The sequence below is a fragment of the Heterodontus francisci genome, chromosome 7 (assembly GCF_036365525.1).
Source record: "Heterodontus francisci isolate sHetFra1 chromosome 7, sHetFra1.hap1, whole genome shotgun sequence".
Classification (NCBI taxonomy): Eukaryota; Metazoa; Chordata; class Chondrichthyes; order Heterodontiformes; family Heterodontidae; genus Heterodontus; species Heterodontus francisci.
The window spans coordinates 93,286,252-93,308,061 of NC_090377.1; positions in this window are offsets into that span (position 1 = coordinate 93,286,252).

Sequence of the window (21,810 nt, forward strand, 5' to 3'; positions counted from 1 at the left end):
ATGACCATTCATGCGGTTCTTCAAGACTTCTGTTGATCTTCTAGCAAAGATGAGAGTTGCGTGGAAATTGTAACCCATTGTATGTTTACAAAGCCTGGTCTGTACCTACTTCTGTCTCCCAAGCTGTAGCCACTGTGCAAACACCACACATGAGCACCAGAACTTTAAAAAAACTTAAAGTAACATTAAATGAAGAAAGATATCCTCTCATTCACTTGTCTCTCACTCCATCACTCTCTCTCCCCCCACCCCCCCATCTACCCTTTCTCCATTCTTCACTTTTATACACTTTTGAAGTTTTGTAATCTAAAACAATTAAAACAGGTAAGTCATCAGAATGCTGTCATTTCTCCCTCACCATCCTTCACACATAAATAGTTAATATAAATTTTACCTGAGGGAAAGTTTACCTTTGGGAAATTTGACCTCTTCATTTTTTTAAGTATTTGAAGAGAAGCTGCTTGGCAGAAAATAGTCGGAGCTAAAGAATCCTAAACCCATCAGTACAGTGAACTGATGCATTCTGGGACATCATGTATGCTGCACGTGCTCAGACTGCACAATCCAAAGCCAGCTCAAGGCCCAGTCATGACAGACAATTAGGCCTTCAAGAAAACATTTTACAATGGCATTAAAATACAAAATATATCATTAATTTATTATATTTAATTATGTTACAAAATATTTGTGTTTAAACTTTGCTTAAGTCTTTACTTATAAACATTAGAAATGCCCGTTACTGAAATAAAACCATGGCAGCTAAAAAATTAGAACCCATGAGGTGCTGTGGGCTATTAGCAGCAACAAAATTGTATTCCCCCACAATCTGTAACCTCATGGCCCAGCATATTTCTCACTTTACCATTACAAACAAACCAAGGAACCAAAACCGGTTCAATGAAGAGTGCAGGAGATTATGCCAATAGCAGCACCAGACATACCTGAAAATGAAATGCCAACCTGGTGAAGCTACAGCACGGGACTTCATGAATGCTAAACAGCTGAAGCAGCGTGCTATGGATAGACCTTTATAGATAGATAGAACTAAGCAATACCATGAACAAAGGATCAGATCAAAGCTCTGCAGTCCTGCCACATCCGTCGTGAAAGGTGGTGGATAATTAAACAACAAATGAGAGGAGGAGGCTCCACAAACATCCCCATTCTCAATAAGGGTGGAGCAAAAGACAGTGCTGAAGTGTATGTAACCATCTTTAGCTAGAAGTGGAGTGAATAATCTATCTTGGCCTTCTCCTGAGATCTCCATCATCACAGATGTCAGTCCTCAGCCAAGTTGATTCACTCCATGTGATAGCAAGAAATGGTTGAGCCTGCAGGATTCAGCAAAGGCTATAGGTCCCGACAACATCCTAGTTGTAGTGATGAAGATTTGTGCCCCGAAACTAGCCGCATTCTTAGCCAAGCTGTTCCATTACAGTTATGACACTGGCATCTACCCAAAACTATGGAAAATTGCCCAGGTATGGCCTATCTACAAAAAGCAGGACAAATCTGTTCCGGCCAATTACTGCTCCATCAGTCTCCTCATAGGCATGAATTTTACCAATTGGGTGGATGCCCCGACATCGGGTGGAAATGCAGGTCATCAGCACACATGGCAGGTGGCAGGACTTTCTACGGCATTTTACCAGCAACAGCCAATTAAGGGCTGACAGGCAGGGGAGCCAGTCAATTAACAGTGGCAGGCAGGTTGTAGTGCCAACTCTCAAGCAGCTGCTGTTTTTAAAGACACATGTGCAGCAGTCAGGCAGGATGAAGAAAGAGGCAAGAAGGAGGGGGGTCAACAGCAAAGTAAGTAACAGTAGAGTGGCATCAGAATGAGGAAGGGTCACTCCACGATTCAACGATGTCCCCCTGGAGGCGCTCCTGCAGGCAGTCAGAGAAAGGAGAGACATCCTGTTTCCAGCAGACAGGACGAGGAGGCCAGCAAATCTCAACAAGAAGGCATGGCTGGAGGTGGCAGAGAACCTGGATCCAGTGCAAGAAAAGATTTAATGTCTTTCTGTGGTCTAGAAAGTTGAGCTGCAAATAGGAAGCCCAGTATAAATTAGATGGCATTCATGAAATGTGAGACCAGGTGGTAGACCCATGCATGGGGCAATACCAGGCACCAATTGAGACGCCCAGTTCACGCGTACCCGAACGCCATGGTCAGTGATGGGTGAACACTGCATTAAGATGGTTGAATGGCCACTTCATCATGCCACCCCAGCAACACAGTGCTTCACATTGCAACACTGCATATGTCTGTGCTTGTAGAAGATGTGGTTCAAAATGCCAGGGATCATCAACAAACCGGTGGTGGAGTGACACTGATGGAGGAGGAGGCCATGGAGATCAGATGGGTCACAGCAGGGCAGCCTGTTGCTGAGGGTCAGGCTGATGTGGAAGCTATGGAGAGTGAGTAAAGCCATGGCTGTGTCCAACATTCCCTAGACCATGTGTGTTCAGTGGCACCTGTGTGGGCCTTTAACACCACTAGAAGGTCTATGGAGCAACGGGTGGGTGAGATGGATCAGCCACACATCTCCCCATTGCCAGGAGCTGAACCACTCCAGGGGATCACAGGACTGCATATGGGACCTGAAAAGGCAGAGGAAGGGCAGGCTCCAGGCAATGGGCCTCCTTTCAAGATGCTTGCATAGCTGAAGGCAAATCCTCGGCCTCTTTGACGGTGACACCAACGCAGCATGCTGATCTGATAAGTGAGGTGGCCCCTGCACAGATGCAGATGGCCACGAATGTGCCAGGCACCAGGCTCAGGCATCCTGAGGACGCAAGCCATGGCCATCTAATGCACCACAGCCAGAAAGGCAGCTGCCTGCCCCCGCATCAACTCCAGGTGCATTGAGAGCACCTGGTGGACGTGACCATAAGTGAGCATGTAAATGCATGGACTCACACTTGGGGCTTTACTGGGTGATAATAATTTGCTAACTGCAGAAGCCTTTAATGTTTAATAAGAGTTAAAGGTCTTGACATTCAATGTATGATGGCTCATGTTTTTATTTTTCCGCAACAGTTGGCAGTGACCAGATGTGATATCAAATAAATACATAGCATGTAAAAGTGAGGGTCTCATAAGCGTTTGTATTGACAGGAGGCCTTGGCAAATAGTGCTGAAGGGTACAGAGAGATGGTAAGGCCAGTAAGGCTGCCTCTGGGAGAAAACTTCTTGATTTGGTGGCTCTTTTCCTCATGCAAATCATCTGCTGATCAGAGAGTCACAAATCTCCCTGCCACGCAAGTCATTGTCCTGTGAGCTGGCCCCACAGTGCCATCTTTATCAGCTGGCATCAGTTGAGGTGCGTCATGCTTATCCTCCTCCTCTGAAGATGTCGCTCACTCAATGTCCTCCTTTGGCTCCAGCGCTACTCTCTCTGGACTGTCAGGTTTAGCAATGCACAGCAGATGACAATGAAGCGGGACACCCTTGAGGGTATTGCAGAGCTCCCCCAGGTCTATCGATGCATCTAAACCTCATCTTCAAAAGGTCAATGACCTGCTTGATGGTGACCCTTGTGGTCATTTGGCAGCAGTAGTATGTGTCTTCTACCTGTGTGTTGGGGTTGCATAAAGGGGTCAGAAGCCACGACTTTAGTGGATACCCTTTTACCCCAGGATCCAGCCACTAAGATGTTTTGGTGGCCTGAAGAGCTGAGGAAATTGGGACTGTCGAAGGACATAGGAGCCATGACAGCTTTTTGGAAACCTCACACACACCTCTGACAGTGGTTGCAGACAACTTGAACATTGAGGGGGTGGAGCCTCTTCCTGTTCACAAAGGTGCCTGGCTGCTCTGAGGGAGTCTTGATGACCATATGAGTACATTCGATGACCCTCTGCACCTGGAGAAATCCAGCCAGGGCCCTGAAGCCGACTTCCCTCTCAGCCTGACTGGTTGTAAGCTTGATACACTGGCCAACCCAACGGCACAAGGCATCCGTGACCTCCTTTATACAGCAATGGGCTACTGACTGAGTGATGCCACATAGATCTCCAGACGATTCCTGGAATGAACCACAGGCAAAAATGTTGGGTGCCAATGTCACCTTTAACACTACAGGCATTGGTTGTTTGCCACTTTCCATTGATATCAACCCCTGCTCCATGTGGCTGCTGCACAGGCGCTCCATATGGCTGCATCCCCATCTCTGTGTCACTCTCCTCCTCACTGGAGGTGGCAGAGTCTGAAAGCATTGACACAATAGCTAGATGAGCCTCTCAAGAACCTTATCCTGGCTCCAGTGGCTGCTGTGGACCTGGGAGACACCTTTCCTCTAACAGCACTTCACTTTGGCTCCACCCTCTGCAGTTTCTCCAAACGTGATAATGTCGCTTCTTCAACACAGCCTACAGACAGCTTTACAGTATGGCTGCCAGGTCCTGCCACAACTCAGCTGCCGCTGAGATCTCACCTTGTTTGAGTAGGTGAAATTTGAGCCACCGTGAATCCTGTGCGCCATTGGTAAAATCAGAAAAAGGTAAGAAAATACCTGACAATTGCCTGCTTAATGACCTGAAATACCCGCCTGCCACTGATCTGTCAGACACTGATTCATCCCACTGCCCGCATCTGGTAAAATTGGTCAACGGCAGGCAGAGATCGGGGAGCCGGCCCGACACAACCCGAGCCAATTTACTAGCTGCCTCACCTCCATTCCTGCCTCCATGGGGCTGGTAAAATTCTGCCCATAATCTTCAACAAAAGTGATGGAAGGTGTTGTTGACAGTGCTATAAAGCAGCACTTACTTACCACTAGGACCACATGGCTCCAGGCCTTATTACAGTCTTGGTCCAAGAATGAATTAAGGAGCTGAATTCCAGAGGTGAGGTGAGAGAGACTGCTCTCAACATAAAGGCATCAAGTGTGGCATCAAGGAGCCTAGTAACATTGAAGTCAATGGGAATCGGGGGGAAACTCTCCAATGTTGAAATCATAACTAGCACAAAGAAAGATGGCTGTGGTTGTTTGAATCTCAACTCTAGGACATCACCGCAAAGGTTCTTACCTGGGAGTTGGAGCAGACCTGCGAGAGACAATCGGAGCAGCGAAGCACCTATAAATACAGCCCGGGGATCGGAGTGCAGCCTAACCTACTTGGGTGTCGGAGTGCACCTGCGGGAGATAGTCGGGAGCAGCGGAGCACATCATTTCAGCTGCTGAGCCAGCATGCACTCAGTTTGAAGAAACTGAGTGAAAAAAACTGTGACATCACAGGAAACTAGTAAGTTCATTGGCTTAGTGGAAGGGACAGTGTGTTAATCGCCAGCTTAGGACACCGGAGGTAGGGAAGACCCATAAATAAAAAGAACTAAAACTTTGAAATAAATACCTAAAACACATACTTGTGTAATTAAGGAATGTATAACTCTTAGTTGTAGGTAGTACTAGCATTTAATAAGCACAGTAAATTGTAGTATACATAAGAATTATTCTGTTAATTAAGAAAGTAATTAAATTAAATTAACTAAATATCATAAGTAACGATAGCTGGACGGGTGTTTTATTGCAGCTGTGGTATGTGGGATCTCCTGGACGCCAACACGATCCAGGACAAGCACGTCTGCAGAAAGTTTAGTTATACAGCACTGAAACAGGCCCTTCGGCCCACCGAGTCTGTGCCGACCATCAACCACCCATTTATACTAATCCTACACTAATTCCATATTCCTACCACATCCCCACCTGTCCCTATATTTCCCTACCACCTACCTATACTAGGGGCAATTTATAATGGCCAATTTACCTATCAACCTGCAAGTCTTTGGCATGTGGGAGGAAACCGGAGCACCCGGAGGAAACCCACGCAGACACAGGGAGAACTTGCAAACTCCACACAGGCAGTACCCAGAATTGAACCTGGGTCGCTGGAGCTGTGAGGCTGCGGTGCTAACCACTGCGCCACTAGAGGAATTCTGGATCAGGATTATTGATCTGGAAGCCAAACTGCAGACACTGCAGACATCAGGGAGGGGGAGAGATACCTGGACACTTTGTACCAGAAGACGGTCACACCCTTAGATTAGTGTTGCCTGTTTTGGTCAGCGGTTTAGTTTAGTTTAGAGATACAGCACTGAAACAGGCCCTTCAGCCCACCGAGTCTGTGCCGACCATCAACCACCCATATATACTAATCCTACACTAATCCCATATTCCTACCACATCCCCACCTGTCCCTATATTTCCCTACCACCTACCTATACTAGTGGCAATTCATAATGGCCAATTTACCTACCAACCTGCAAGTCTTTTGGCTTGTGGGAGGAAACCGGAGCACCCGGAGAAAACCCACGCAGACACAGGGAGAACTTGCAAACTCCACACAGGCAGTACCCAGAATTGAACCCGGGTCGCTGGAGCTGTGAGGCTGCGGTGCTAACCACTGCGCCACTGTGCCGGTGAGGGACAAGAGAGTGTGACCGTGAGTGAGGTAGGTAACGAGATCGAACAGACAGCACTGTAAGAGTCTCAGCATTTGCAATTATCAAACAGGTTTGAGGTGCTTGCAACCCGTGTGGATGAAAGTGAGATACAGGAAGCTGTTCAAGCGCGGGGAGCCAAAAGGAAAATAGGCATAGGGGACAGTATAGTGAGAGCGATTGACACTGTTCACTGCAGCAAAAACTGAGAGTTCAGAAGACTGTGTTTCCTGCCCGACGCCATGGTTTGGGACATCTGCTCATGGTTGGAAAGGAACTGATAATGGGAGGAGGAGGATCCAGTCATCGTGGTCTATGTAGGTACCAACGGCATAGGCAGAACAAGGAAAGAGGTTCTGCATAGTAAGTATGAGGAGCTAGGCACCAAATTAAGAAACAGAATCTCAAAGGTAATAATCTCTGGATTATTACCTGAGACAAGTACAAATTGGCATAGGGCAAACAAGATTAGAGAAATGAATGCATGGCTCAAAGACTGGTGTGGTAGGAGTGGGTTCACTGGCACCAGTACTGGGGAAAGTGGGGGCTGTACTGTGGGGACAGTCTACATCTGAACTGTGCTCCGACCAGTGTTCTAGCGAGTATTTTAAACTAAATAGTGGGGGCAAGGGATCAAATTTGGGAAGATGTGGTGTGATGAAACATAGGTATAATAGGCTTAATTAAGTAGAATTTAGATATAATTAATATATTATACTTTTTAGATTAAAGATTGAATAAATGGTTAGTTTTCAAGACTCACTGACATTCCCATTTAAGAAAGTACAGTTAGGAATTTCAGTGTCTTTCAAGGTCCCTATTACAATAGAATGTGAACCAGAAACGCCTTTTAAGTTGGAAAATCCATTTCAGCGTTGATGTTGCCAGGGACTTGGAGGATAAACACACATTGAAACATCCTGTAATGACATCAATAAGAGGTAGCAATAAACTTAATTGATAGTGTAAGTAAAATGTAGACAGATCGACTCAAAAGGTTGCTACAAGGTACCATAAAAACACAATTATAGATAATAAAATAATAAATGGAATAGGATGTACAGGAATAAGATGTCAAGTAAACACAATTATAAACATTTTGACCAGATAAATGATCACAACTTCAAGAGCAGGGAAATTCCAGCACAATATGAAGTGAAGATGTTAGTTAATGATACTACCATATATGGCTCTCAAAAGAGGGAAAAACACACATGGAAAGGTAACATCTATATGCTAAAAGGTCAGATGATACCATAGAAACAGTATAAACATGTGTGTTTCTGAAGCAAAAATTAGGAGTGTTGAATTCCTCATTAATGCTTCTCACCCTATGGCTTACTTGGGAAATGTAAAAGTTTACTTTAAATTTTGATGGATATTCTAAGATATTTTGCTGTAACATTAGCAAGGTTGAACTTTTAGATTCTATTTTAGAAATAAGATTATGTGTTACATCTCTTAGTAATATTTGATATTGTGGTATACTTATCCACTTAAATGTGTATTGCATGTTCATTTCTTTAATAAATATATAAAAGTTAATAAATCGTCTCATGTAGCATTCTGTATACATCTACAAGAATCCCCTCTCTGTGTCTCTTTGAGTGGAGAGATATGTATTGAAGAGAGTTTCCCAGACCCTTATAACATCTGGGATATTTATGACTTAGCCACAATTATTTCAAAATAGGTTATCTGGAAGATGATAATATTCTCTGTTAGTTTTCTTTCTTTAAGGGAAAACTAGTCCAATTCTTTGGACCCAAATAAGTGTCTATAAGAATTTGTCTGATTTGAACTTAATTGACAGAGATTCATAGGGACGTACAGCTGATTTGGTTTAGTCCCTATACGGGGTTAAAGTCATAAATCACTTCAGTGGCAAATCAAAAAGTAAAGACAGGACAAAGGAGAAAGGTAATAATATGAGAAATGATAAAGATATTGTGACATGAAGGGACAGAGAGTACAAATCTAAGAGTACATCAGCAGAAAAGGCTAGAGGTTACAAAAATAATAAAAGGACAAAACTAAAGGCTCTGTATGTGAATGCACATAGCATTCCAAACAAAACAGATGAACTAATAGTGCAAATAGAAATAAATAAGTAAAATCTGATAGCCATGACAGAGACACGGCTGAAAGTTGACATAGATTGGAACCTGACTATTGAAGGGTACATGAAATTTAGGAAGAACAGGAAGCTAGGAAAAGGTGGAGGGATGGCTCTGTTAATTAATGAGGGTATTAACACAATAGAGAGGGATGAGCTAAGTTCAAGAAACCAGGATGTAGAGGTGGTTTGTGTAGAGATGAGAAATGATAAAGGAAAGTCACTTGTGGGAGTGGTGTACAGGCCTCCTAACAGTAACCACACAGTAAGATGGAGAAAAAGGAAGAAATAATGGGTCCTTGTCAGAAAGATACTGTGATAATCATGGGGGGTTTTAATCTCCAAATAAATTGGAAAAATCAGATGGACAAAAGTAGCCTACATGAGGAGTACATCGAATGTTTTTAGGTTAATTTATTGAAACAGCACATTCTGGAGCCAACCAGAGAGCAGGCTATACTAGACTTGTTATTGTGCAACGATATAGGATTAATTAATGACCTCATAGTGAAGGTGTCACTGAGCAGTAGCAATCATAATATGTATGAATTTTACATTCAGTTTGAGGGAGAGAAGAGTGGGTCTAAGATTAGTATTTTAAACTCAAATAATGGCAATTATGAGGGCATGAAAGCAGAGTTAACAAAAGTGAACTGGCAAAGTATGTTAAGGGATAGGTGAATAGAGATGCAGTGGCAGACACTTCAGGGGATATTTTGGAATGCAAAGAATAGATACATTCCATCAACAAAGAAAAATTCCAAGGGGAGGACCCACCATCTGTGGTTAACTAATAAAAAGGTAAAGGTAGCATCAAACTTAATAAAAAAGCATATAATTGTGCAAAGATGGGTGGCAGGTCAGAAGATTGGACGGAATATAAAAAAAATCAAAGACTGAATAAGAGATTAATAAGCAGGGAAAAACTAGAGTACGAGAGAAAGCTAGCTAGAAATATAAAAACAGATAGTGTGAGTTTCTATAGATATTTAAAAAAGAAAAGTTAACAAAGTGAGCATTGGTCCTATAGAAAGTGAATCTGGGGAATTAATAATGGAACATAAGGAGATGGCAGATGAATTGAACAGGTATTTTGCATCTGTCTTCACCATAGAGGATACAAATAACATCCCAGAAATAGCTGTAAATCAGGAAGTGGAAGAGAGGGAGGAACTCAAGAAAATTACAATCACCAGGGAAGTGGTACTGAGAAAATTGTTGGAGCTGTGAGTTGACAAGTCCTGGATTATGATGGACTTCATCCTAGGGTCTAAAAAGAAGTGGCTAGTGAGATAGTTGATACATTGGTTTTAATTTTCCAAAATTCCCTAGATACGGCGAAGGTTCCATTAGATTGGAAAATAGCAAATGTAACTCCATTATTCAAAAAGGGAGGGAGACAGAAAGCAGGAAACTGCAGGCCAGTTAGCTTAACATCTGTCATAAGGAAAATGTTAGAAGTTATTATTAAAAATGTTATAGCAGGGCATTTAGAAAAACTCAAGGTAAGCGGGCAGAGTCAACATGGTTTTGTGAAAGGGTAATCATGTCTAACAAATTTATTGGAGTTCTTTAAAGAAGTAACGTGCTGTGGATAAAGGGAACCGGTGGATGTATTGTACTTCGATTTCCAGAAGGTATTTAAAAAGGTGCCACATCAAAGGTTATTGCAAAAAATAAAAGCTCATGTGTAGGGGGTAACATATTGGCATGGATAGAAGATTGGCCAGCTAACAGGAAACAGAGAGTAGGCATAAATGGGCCATTTTCCAGTTGGCAATTTGTAACAAATGGTGTGCCGCAAGCATCTGTGCTGAGGCCTCAAACTTTTACAATTTAGATAAATGACTTGGAGGAAGGGACCGAGGGTATGGTTGCTAAATTTGCTGATGACACAAAGATAGGTAGGGAAGTAAGTTGTGAAGAGGACATAAGGAGGATACAAAGGGATATAGATAGGTTAAGTGAGTGAGCAAAGATCTGGCAAATGGAGTGTAATGGGGAAAATGTGAAATTGTCCATTTTGACAGGAAGAATAAAAAAGAAGCATACTAGCTAAATGAGATATTGAGAGCTCTGAGGTGCAGAGGAATCTGGGTGTCCTAGTGCATGAATCGTAAAAGGTTAGTATGTAAGTACAGCAAGTAATTAGGAAAGCTAATAGAATATTATTGTATATTGCGAGGGGAATTGAATACAAAAGTAGGGAGGCTATGCTTCAGTTATACAGGGCATTGGCGAGACCACATCTGGAGTACTGTGTACAGTATTGGTCTCGTTATTTAAGAAAGGATGTAAATGTGGTGGAAGCAGTTCAGAGAAGGTTTACTAGACTAATAAGTGGAATGGGTGGGTTGTCTTATGAAGAAAGGTTAGACAGGCTAGGCTTCTATCTGCTGGAGTTTAGAAGAATAAGAGGCGACTTGATTGAAACATATTAGATCCTGAGGGATCTTGACAGGGTGGATATGGAAGGATATTTCCTCTTGTGGGAGAATCTAGAACTAGGGGTCACTGTTTAAAAATAAGGGGTCTCCCATTTAAGACAGAGATGAAGAAAGACTTTTCTCTCACAAGGTTGTGAGTCTTTGGAACTCTCATCCTCAAAAGGTGCTGGAAGCAGAGTCTTTGAATATTTTTAAGGCAGAGGTAGATAGATTCTGGATAAGCAAGGTGGGGGAGGGGAAGGTTATCGGGGATAGGCGGGAATAAGGAGTTGAAGTTACAATCAGATCCGCCATGATCTTGTTGAAAGGCAGAGCAGGCTCGAGGGGCCGAGTGGCTGACTCCTGCTCCTAATTCGTATGTTCCTCATGGCAGTGTTCCAGGCTCAACCATCTGCAGTTGTTTCATCAATGACCTTCCCTCCATCATAAGGTCAGAAGTGGGGATGTTCGCTGATGATTGTATAGTGTTCAGTACCATTTGCGACTCCTCAGATACTGAAGCAATCCTTGACTGCATGCGACAAGACCTGGACAACGTTCAGGATTGGGCTGGTAAGTGGCAAGTAACATTCACACCACACAAGTGCCAGGCAATGACCATCTTCAACAAGAGAAAATCTAATCTTCTCCCCTTGACATTCAATTATATTACCATTGCTGTATCCCCCACTATCAACATCCTGGGGGTTACCATTGACCAGAAACTAAACTGGAGCAGCCACATAAATACGGTGGCTGCAAGAGCAGATCAGAGGATGGATACTCTGTGGCAAGTGAAAGTTTATCCACCATCTAGAAGGCACAAGTCAGGAGTGTGATGAAATACTCTGCACTAACCTGAATGAATGCAGCTCCTACAACACTCAGGAAGATCAACACCTTCCAGGGTGAATCAGATCTCTTGATTGGCACCCCATCCACCAACTTAAACATTCACTCCCTTCACAACCAATCTACAAGATGCACTGCAGCAACTCACCAAAGCTCCTTTGACGGCACCTTCCAAACCCACGACCTCTACCACCTAGAAGAATAAGGACAATAGATGCATGGGAACACCACCATTTGTAAGATGCCCTCCAAGTCACACCCCATCCTGACTTGAAAATATAAATATACTGCTGCTCCTTCATCATGGCTGGGTTAAAATTCTGGAACTTCCTTCTTAACAGCACTGGATGCACCTTCACCAGAAGGACTGCAGCAGTTGAAGAAGGTGGCTCACCACCATTTTCTCAAGGACAACTATGGATGGGCAATAAATGGCCTTGCCAGTGACGTGCACACCCCATGAATGATGAAAAAAAAATACAGCAAACATGTTGAGCAATTTGTGGGAACTGGGCAATATACTATTAATAGCAGCTGTTGCATGCCATAAAGTGTGGTAACTTAACATTGAATACACCTTTCACAGCACAATCTACAGAAGCAAAAGACACTTGTAATAGTTTTAAATCAATGGTGTGCCCCATACAGATGTGTATATACAACAGATAGATCTGCAGTATGACATGAGAAAGTTTCATTTTAAATCTTTAAGCAATTACTTAATGCGGCTTTCAGTGTGCTGATGTGTGAATCTATCATATTTATTTAATATGCAAGGAGGAATGGTTAGTAATTTCCTTCAGATTTGTAGTTACTTTATATGGCTAAGAATTATTCATTCGGATGCTAGGACTATTATCCCATTAAGTACAATAGACCTTACTCAGCAAATATTTTTCTAGCATAATCCTTTTTATTAAATTTGTGTGGCCAATACACTTTTGGCTGGTTTCCAATCTTTCACCATCCATAACTTAAGCTCATCCAAAACTCTGCTGCCTGTATCCTAACATGCGGCAAGTCCGCTGTGCTCACTGACCTACATTGGTTCCTGGTTGAGTAACGCCTTGATTTTAAAGTTCTCATCCCTGTTTAAAAGTCCCTCTGCAGCCACACCCCTCCCTATCTCTGTAATCTCCTCCAGCCGTACAACCCTCTGAGATATCTGCGCTCCTCTAATTCTGGAACCCCACCGATTTTAATCACTCTACCATTGGTGGCCGTGTCTTCAGCTGCCGAGGCTCTGTGCTCTGGAATTCCCTCCCTAAGCCTCTCCGCCTCTCTACCTCACCTTTAAGACGCTCTTTATAACCTGCCTCTTTGACTAAGCTTTTCACCATCTGCCCTGGTATCTTCTTTTGTGTCTCAGTGTCTCATTTTGTTTGATAACACTCCTGTGAACCATCTTGGGGCATTTTATTGCATTAAAGACATAATATAAGTGTAAGTTGTTGCTGTCCCACAGCTGACATCATATTGTGAAAGCCACAAATACATATCAAAATAATATTCATTCCAAGATGGCCAGGTGAAAAACCTGTCAAGATCTGGTTTTGAAATAAAGACTGGCAGTTGAGAAAAAATACAATCATAACTGCACAAGCAGACTAACAGTCAGGCCACTTATGCACAGTATTTTGATTTCTCACTACATCATATAGACACACAGCTAAAAATTGGTTTGCAAACATTTTTGGGTGCAGGGGTTGCGATTAGCTATTAGCCGGTGCCCGGTTCTGTAGAAGTGGGCAGCATGCAAATTTCAAGCTGTTTCCTCATTTGAATAACTGTAGAATTCAGCTGACTGTGACCGATGCTGCTAGCTGGCTGAACACTCAACAGAGTGCCCAGCAGCATGTGTGACTAGCACGTGTTTCAGAATGTTGCACTTCTTAAAGGCAGCCTTCCCCTCTTAAAGGGGAGCTGCACTCATAAGGAAGCTGGTGCTGACCGCTTGTAGTGCAAGTGGCTGTAAAGAGAAGGACATCAAATGGGGTATCAGCCAAAAGAGAGGACTCCCAGGTTTTCAGATGCAGTGCTAGAGGCTTTGGCCCAAGAGGTCAACAGGGAGGAGAGAGGCCATGTTTCCACAGAGGGCCACGAGGCCTTCAAGGAACACCTGGAGAAGGGAATGGGAACAGATGACCAGAGAGGTCAATTCACAGAGTCTTGCCCTGAGGACCTGGCAGCAGCGGTGGAAGAAGTTCAATGCCTGTGCAGTCACGATGGGCTGAATGGCCTCCTTCTGCGCTGTACCAATTCTGTGATTCTGTGACCTCACACGGGTGGTCAAGGTGAATGAATGTATCTTCAAATAATGTCTCCTATCCACCACACTACCAGCCTCTCACGCTGTTCAATGCACCACCATCACTCACCCAACAGCAGTCCCTAACAGTCAGGCCTCACACCTAACATTCAGATATTCCATCTCACCCTCACACACCTTCCAATCCTGCATCGACAGTGATCTGCAGGCCCACAGGTCATCTGGCATGGGTCTCATACACCTTGTATTTCTGTACCCATGTGGCGTGGTGCAATGCCTCTGATGGAGGGAGGGCCAAGAGGCAGCTGCGCCTGTCCGTGAAGCTCCACGATGAGAGCAACAGCAGCCGGCCACGTCAAGGAGGGCCCATGTATACCACAGAGTGTACCAGTCTCCCAGGCAGCAGCCACGACGCCCATATACTTCGACAGTCCCCAGTGCCACAGCTTTTCAAGCCCCTTGCTCACCTTCAAGGATGGATTCTTGGGGACCAGTTCTGCTGGTGCTCCAGAGCCAACCTTTGCAGCCACAACCTATTATGGGTACTGGCAGTAGGCCTGGTCATAAATATCTTACACACAAGTTTTCTAGTCTGTATCAGATTCAGTTGTAATTACAGAATGAATCTAACTACTACTTATTAGGATGTTTCTAGATCTGGTAAATCTAGTGATTTTAAAATTTGAATGATCTATTTCGTCTCTAATTTTGTAGATATGCTGTTTAAGGTATTCAAACAGTACAGACATGATTTGCATTTTTACTGCAGTGAGTAACTTCTGATAAAGTTAAAATTGCCATTCCACCAAAAGAGCTGTACTAGGGTATACTGCGTGTTCAATGGTAGGTCAAGGACAGCCTGAACTGGTTTGAAATGCTTGAGAAATATATGCTGGTTATTATAAGCTAGAGAAAATGTAAACTAGATTAGACAAGGCCTTGATAACACCAGTCCGCTCCTGCACACCTGCAGCTTCTGTGTTAAGATCCATCTTCATTCACACTCACTGCAATGTTGCATCACATGAACAAATCCCACTGGTGACCTTCCTTCTTTCAAAAGATTCATTGCTGATTGACCAATCAAGAAAGAATGCTAACTAATCTGAAGAGCAGCAACTAGATTTTAACAGACAAATCAAAATCTGACTCTGAATGTGCTTGCAGAGAATTACATAGAATATACAGCACAGAAACAAATCATCTGGCCCAACTAATCTGAGCTGGTGTTTATACTCCAAACAAGGCCCCTCCCATTCCATCTGCCTCATCTCAGCCTTACGGTATATCTTTCTGTTCCTTTTTCTCTCACGTACTGTCTCGTTTCCTTTTGAAAGCATCTAAGCTATTTCCCCAACCATTTACTGTGGTAGTGAGTTTCACATTCTAACCACTCCATGAGGATCAAAATCGCTCCTTATTTCCCAATGCTATTTATTAGTAATTCTTTTTTCTCATGGCCTCTAGTTTTGGATTTTCCCACAAGTGGAAACATTCTCTCCACAACTGTCCTGCCCAACCCATTCATAATTTAAAGGCCTCTATCAGGTCACCTCTATGTCTTCTTTTTTGAAAGTATAAAGCCCCAACCTACTCAATCTTTCCTGATAGCTGTAATCACTCAGTCTGGCACCATCCTTGTAAATACTTTGCACTTTCTCCAATGCTTCTATATCCTTTTCGAGAAAGGAGACCAGAACTGTGCAGCCTGACCAAGGTCAAGTACAAGTTTAATATAACTTCACAACTTTTAAATCGTCTACCTCTAGAAATAAATCACAGTGCTGTGTTCGCATTTTAATTACTTTGCTGACCTGCAATGCTGCTTTTAATGATTTTTTGCACCTGCACCCCTCAATCCCATGGCTCTTACACCATTCAATTTTTCACATTTATCTATATTGAAGTAAACTGCCCAGACTGCAAGTCTTCTAATGTCTTTTGATTTTCATACAGATTGGGATAAGCAGACTAGCACATGTCAGAAAGGTAATGAGTTCTTGAGTGTGCCCAGGGTAGCTTTCTGCAGCAACATGTCCAAGAACCAACAATGGGGCAGGCCATATTAGATTCAGTAATGAGCAATCAGCTCGATTTAGTTAACAGCTGAATGGTGCATGAACATTTATCTAGTAGTGATCAACGTTGTGTTTGAGAGGGAGAAACAGGAAACAGCTACTTAGGGCTGGACTTTGCTGATTGACTCAAGATCCTGTCACCGGAGTCACCTGCACGCGCAGATGGTGGGACATCTATAGGCATATTGCACAATGCAGCCAATTAACAGCAGGCCTGCAGGGAGCCAACCAATAACAGGTGGTGGGTGGAAGTTAGTGCTGGCAGCGAGCTTGAGGGCAATATCTTTAAAAGCCTGTCTGCAGCCTTCATACTGGCTGCACTGAAGAAGGGGTGCAACAGAAAGCAATGTGTGGAGGGATGGCTGGAGTGTGAGGAAGGATCGCTTCATGCTTCAGTGACACCTCCCAGGAGATGCTCCTGCAGGCTGTGCAGGAAAGGAGAGAGGGACCATTCCCAGAGGACAGGAGGAGCAGGCCAGCCAGCCTCAGACAGATGAAGAAGGCCTGGTTGGAGGTTGCTGAAGAAGTGAGCAGCCGTGGAATCATAGCATGAACATGGGTGCAGTGCCAGAAGTACTTCAATGACCTAGTGAGGGCTGGCAAGGTGAATGGCAAACATGCTGACCAGGTAGTAGCCCTACATGTATAATATGGCATCCATGACATATGCAGTGAGGTGGACGACCCATGCACAGGGACTCAACAAGGACCAATGTGTGCATCAAGACAGAGGGCAGCATCTCACCACAGCATCATGGCTAATTATTAGTACTTGATGCAGTGACAAGCGTGGAGGAACATATGCAGCAGCTCCCACCCAGTATCCACCCAGTGCCACAATGATGGCTATTGAAAGAGGCACAGCCTTATAACCATCACAAGGGCAGGAGAGTTGTGTCACACTCTTTCTTTGTGTTGTTGTAGGAGAAGAGAGTTCATAATATAAGGGAGTGGAGACAGATAGATGGTGGGGTGCCCTTCCTCGCAATGGTAACGCAGATGGAGAAGGAGGTGGTGGAGATTGGCAGGGTGGCAGCAGAGCAGGCTGTTGGAAAGGGTGAGGTGGGTGTGGAGTCCAGACAGAGTGAGAATTGCAATGGCTGCCAAAGCGAATCCTCCTCAGGTGTCTTATTAGTGGCGCCTCTGTGGTCCATGATGACCATATGACACGCAGGAGCACGTACAGGCAGGAGGAAGGGAGAGCATATGGATGTCGAGAACTGTGCTTTCCTCTCCTGCAGTGCCAGTGCTGGAGGTGGCACAGCAGAGGGCATCGGTGCCAGCAGAGATCTCAGAGGAGGAGGTGCCATCTGAGGATGCAGCATCACATCAGTCCAGCGCACCCTCCATCAGTTCAGTTTTACGTCTGCGGGGCATGGTGCACAGTTAGAATGGGTGGCACTAGCTGGTGAGCATGGCACACATGCACAAGAGCAGATGACGGAGGCAGTGACACCTGCGGGAGGACAGGCCCAGCAATGCTCAGCTCCAAGCAGATGCTGAGCTTTAGGAGTTATCAGCCAAGCGGGTGCTTATAGAGCAGCAGTGGGAAATGTGTGGACATCTGTCAGAGTTCCCAGAGACTGTTCGCTCCCATGCCCACACGATGAGCAATGGCCTCCTTTATTGAGAGAGTGGCAACCTCATGGAGAGCCACATGCAGCAGGCCACCGAGTGGATGCAGGAGATGTGCACGGGGCACCACAGTATGGAGTCAAACTTGAGCTTTGGCAATGACCCCTCAGCCCCTCTGACTTTGACATGAACACTGCTTGCAGCACTGATGAGAGAGGTTGCCCCTGCACAGTTGCATTATTGGTCCGCAACCTTATGTACTCCCCTGCCCTCACAAATAAGGCACCTGCCACCTGCCTTATGAAATGATGAGCAGCGGACTGCAAGATCCCACAAATATTCTCAGCCGATCTCTGGAGACACCCTGTACTGAAAAGTTGAGCGCCATGGTCTCCTTCACTGCTACAGGCAATGGGTATCCAGCACATCCCAGTGGCCTCAACACCTCCTCCACTATGTCGCATAGGTCAGCAAACACCTGTCTTGATAAACACACTCTTTGGAGACACTGGTGCTCCGACAGGTCAATGAAGCTGAGCCTTTGTCTGTAGACCCTTTGCGCTGGTAGCACCTTCAAGCATTCAACTGCCTGACTGCCCCTATGCACCCTGTACTTCGATGTGCCAGCACAGCGTCATGCCGCTGTTGAAACCTTCAAAGGCTGTAACATAACATTTCAGCACAAGTACTGCAAACAAACTCTTTCCCACAAGCAGGTAAGAAAGTAGCTGTGAGCACTGAGTACTTATTGGGGTAATTCCCTCTCATAGCTTCAGCCCCCTCAATTGCCGAGTTCCAGGAAGACCAACAAATCCAAGGAATCAAAGGTAAAGTTGAAAACCCATGTTAATATCGCTCGAATTGAGCTTCAACATATGTTAATTGACAATTGGCCTCTCCCGAGGTGGTTGTGTTGCAGTCAAATGTGGAAGTCGGTGGGTTGGAGTGAGCTTCCTGATGCATTGTTAATTTCCACAATAAAAACAGAAAGTGCTGGAAATGCTCAGCAGGTCTGGCAGCATCTGTGGAGAGAGAAGCAGAGTTAACGTTTCAGGTCAGTGACCTTTCATCAGAACTGGCAAAGGTTAGAAAAGAATTTGGTTTTAAGCAAGTGAAGGGGGGAGGGGTGTGGGGGTTGTTGGTGGGGAAGTGAACAAAAGGGAAGATGAGTGATAGGGCAGGAGAGATTAAATAACAAAGCTGATCTGGGACAAAGGCAAAGCGTGGATTATTGCTTGTGGTGAAAGACAAAGCATTAGTCCAGAGAGTGTTAATAGCAGAATGATGAGCAACTCTGTCTACATGAAAAAACAGGCATATGGTTAAAAAATAAAATAAAATAAAAAAATATAAAATAAGGCCAGTCATGCTCTGAAGTTATTGAGCTCAATGTTCAGTCCGGAAGGCTGTAAAGTGCCTAATTGAAAGATCAGGTGCTGTTCCTCGAGCTTATATTGATGTTCACTGGAACACTGGAGCAGGCCAAAGACAGAAATGTTGGCATGAGAGCAGGGGAGGTTCTTGAAATAGCAAGCAACCGGAAGCTCGGGATCATGCTTTCGGACTGAGCGGAGGTGTTCCGCAAAGCAGTCACCCAATCTGCGTTTGGTCTCCCCAAAGTAGAGGAAACCACATTGTGAGCAGCGAATACAGTAGACTAAATTGAAGGAAGTAAACTCGGACTGAGTGGAGACCTGCTGAGCATTTCGAGCACTTTCTGTTTCTATTTCAGATTTCCAGCATCTGCAGTATTTTGCTTTTATTTTAGTGTCAATTTCCCCAGTTTTAAGCATCCACCAGCTCGCAAACCCACGTGCTCCTGCACATTAACATCTGGCCTGTTGTTCCTCTGTTTCAAAAATGTAGCAATGATGCCCAATCAGCTGGCTCCTGATGTGTTGAAATATAGCAAACATGATCTCACTATAGTTTGTTTTCATAGTAGTGGCCCCTGTCCCAGGCCTATTCTGATTTTATTAATCATATTTTCTTAGAAATCATTTGTGTATTTATTTTTCTTTTCATTCCCCTTTGCCCCTTTGTTAACTTTCTTTGCTGCTGCCTTAAGGTACACACTGAGCATGTTTCAGGATCCCAGGAGTGTATCATTGTTGTTGCCCTAATCAGAGGAGTTGCAGCAATACCACAACTGACATCCCCACACTACAGGGCCCCTGACAAAAGTTTCAGGGCATTAAATAGGTTGCAATCAAGATGAGACAGCCAAAGAGGGAGAGGGTTTGAGAATCCCCAATCCCTCTTCTGGCAACACTGGGCCAAAATCTATACTTCTGCCGCTGTAATTGGTGGCGGACGTAAACAATGGTGCTCCGCCCGCATAAGATCATAAGAAGTAGGAGCAGGAGTAGGCCATCCGGCCCCTCGAGCCTGCTCCGCCATTCAATAAGATCATGGCTGATCTTTTCGTGGACTCAGATCCACTTACCCGCGCTCCCACTGTATCCCTTAATTCCTTTATTGTTCAAAAAGATATCTACTTTAGCTTTAAAGACGTTTACTGAAGAAGCGTCAACTACTTCACTGGGCAAGGAATTCCATAGATTAACAACCCTCTGGGTGAAGAAGTTTCTTCTTAATTCAGTCCTAAATCTGCTCTTTCTAATCTTGAGGCTATGCTCTCTTGTCCTAGCTTCACCTGCCAGTGGAAACATACTCTCCACTTGTATCTTATCTATTCCCTTCATGATTTTATATGTTTCTATAAGATCCCCCCTCATTCTTCTGAATTCCAATGAATATAATCCCAATCTACTCAGTCAACCCCCTCAACTCCGGAATCAACCTAGTGAACCTCCTTTGCACCCTCTCCAGTGCCAGTACATCCTTTCTCAAGTAAGGAGACCAAAACTGCACACAGTACTCCAGGTGCGGCCTCACCAGTACCTTATACAGCTGCAACATAACCTCTCTGTTTTTAAACTCAATCCCTTTAGCAATGAAGGACATAATTCCATTTGCCTTCCTAATTACTTGCTGTACCTGCAGACCAACCTTCTGTGATGCATTCACAAGGACACCCAGGTCCCTCTGCATAGCAGCATGCTGCAACTTTTTACCATTCAAGTAATAATCCTTTTTACTGTTACTCCTGCCGAAATGAATGACTTCACATTTATTAACATTGTATTCCATCTGCCAGTCCTTTGCCCACTCACTCAATGTATCTATGTTCCTTTGCAAAGTTTCACAGTCATCTGCACACTTTGCTCTGCCACTCATCTTAGTGTCATCTGCAAACTTTGACACCCTACACGTGGTCCCCAACTCCAAATCATCTATATAAATTGTAAATAATTGCGGACCCAACACCGATCCCTGAGGCACACCACTAATGACTGATTGCCAACCAGAATAGCATTCATTTATCCCCACTCTCTGCTTCCTGTCAGTCAACCAATCCTCTATCCATGCTAATACTTTACCCCTAACGCCATGCATCCTTATTTTATACAGCAGCCTCTTGTGCGGCACCTTGTCGAAGGTACACCACATCCACTGGGTCCCCATTGTCCACCTTGCTCGTAATGTCATCATAGAATTCCAAAAGATTTGTCAAGCATGACCTGCCCTTCATGAACCCATGCTGCGTCTGCCCAACGGGACAATTTCTATCGAGATGCCCTGCTATTTCTTCCTTGATAATAGACTCAAGCATCTTCCCCACTACAGAGGTTAAGCTAATCGGTCTATAATTCCCCATCTTTTGTCCACCTCCCTTTTTAAACAGTGGCATCACATCTGCTGTTTTCCAATCTGCTGGGCCTACCCCAGAGTCCAGTGAATTTTGGAAAATTATCGCCAGTGCACCTGCTATCTCTCCCGCCATCTCTTTTAGTACCCTAGGATGCATTCCATCAGGGACAGGAGACTTATCAATCCTTAGCTCCATTAGCTTGCCCAACACTACCTCTTCCGTAATCATGATTGTTTCCAGGTCCTCACCTACGTTCGTCTCTTTGTCAATTACTGGCATGTTATTAATGTCCTCCACTGTGAAGACCGATACAAAATACCTGTTCAATGCCTCG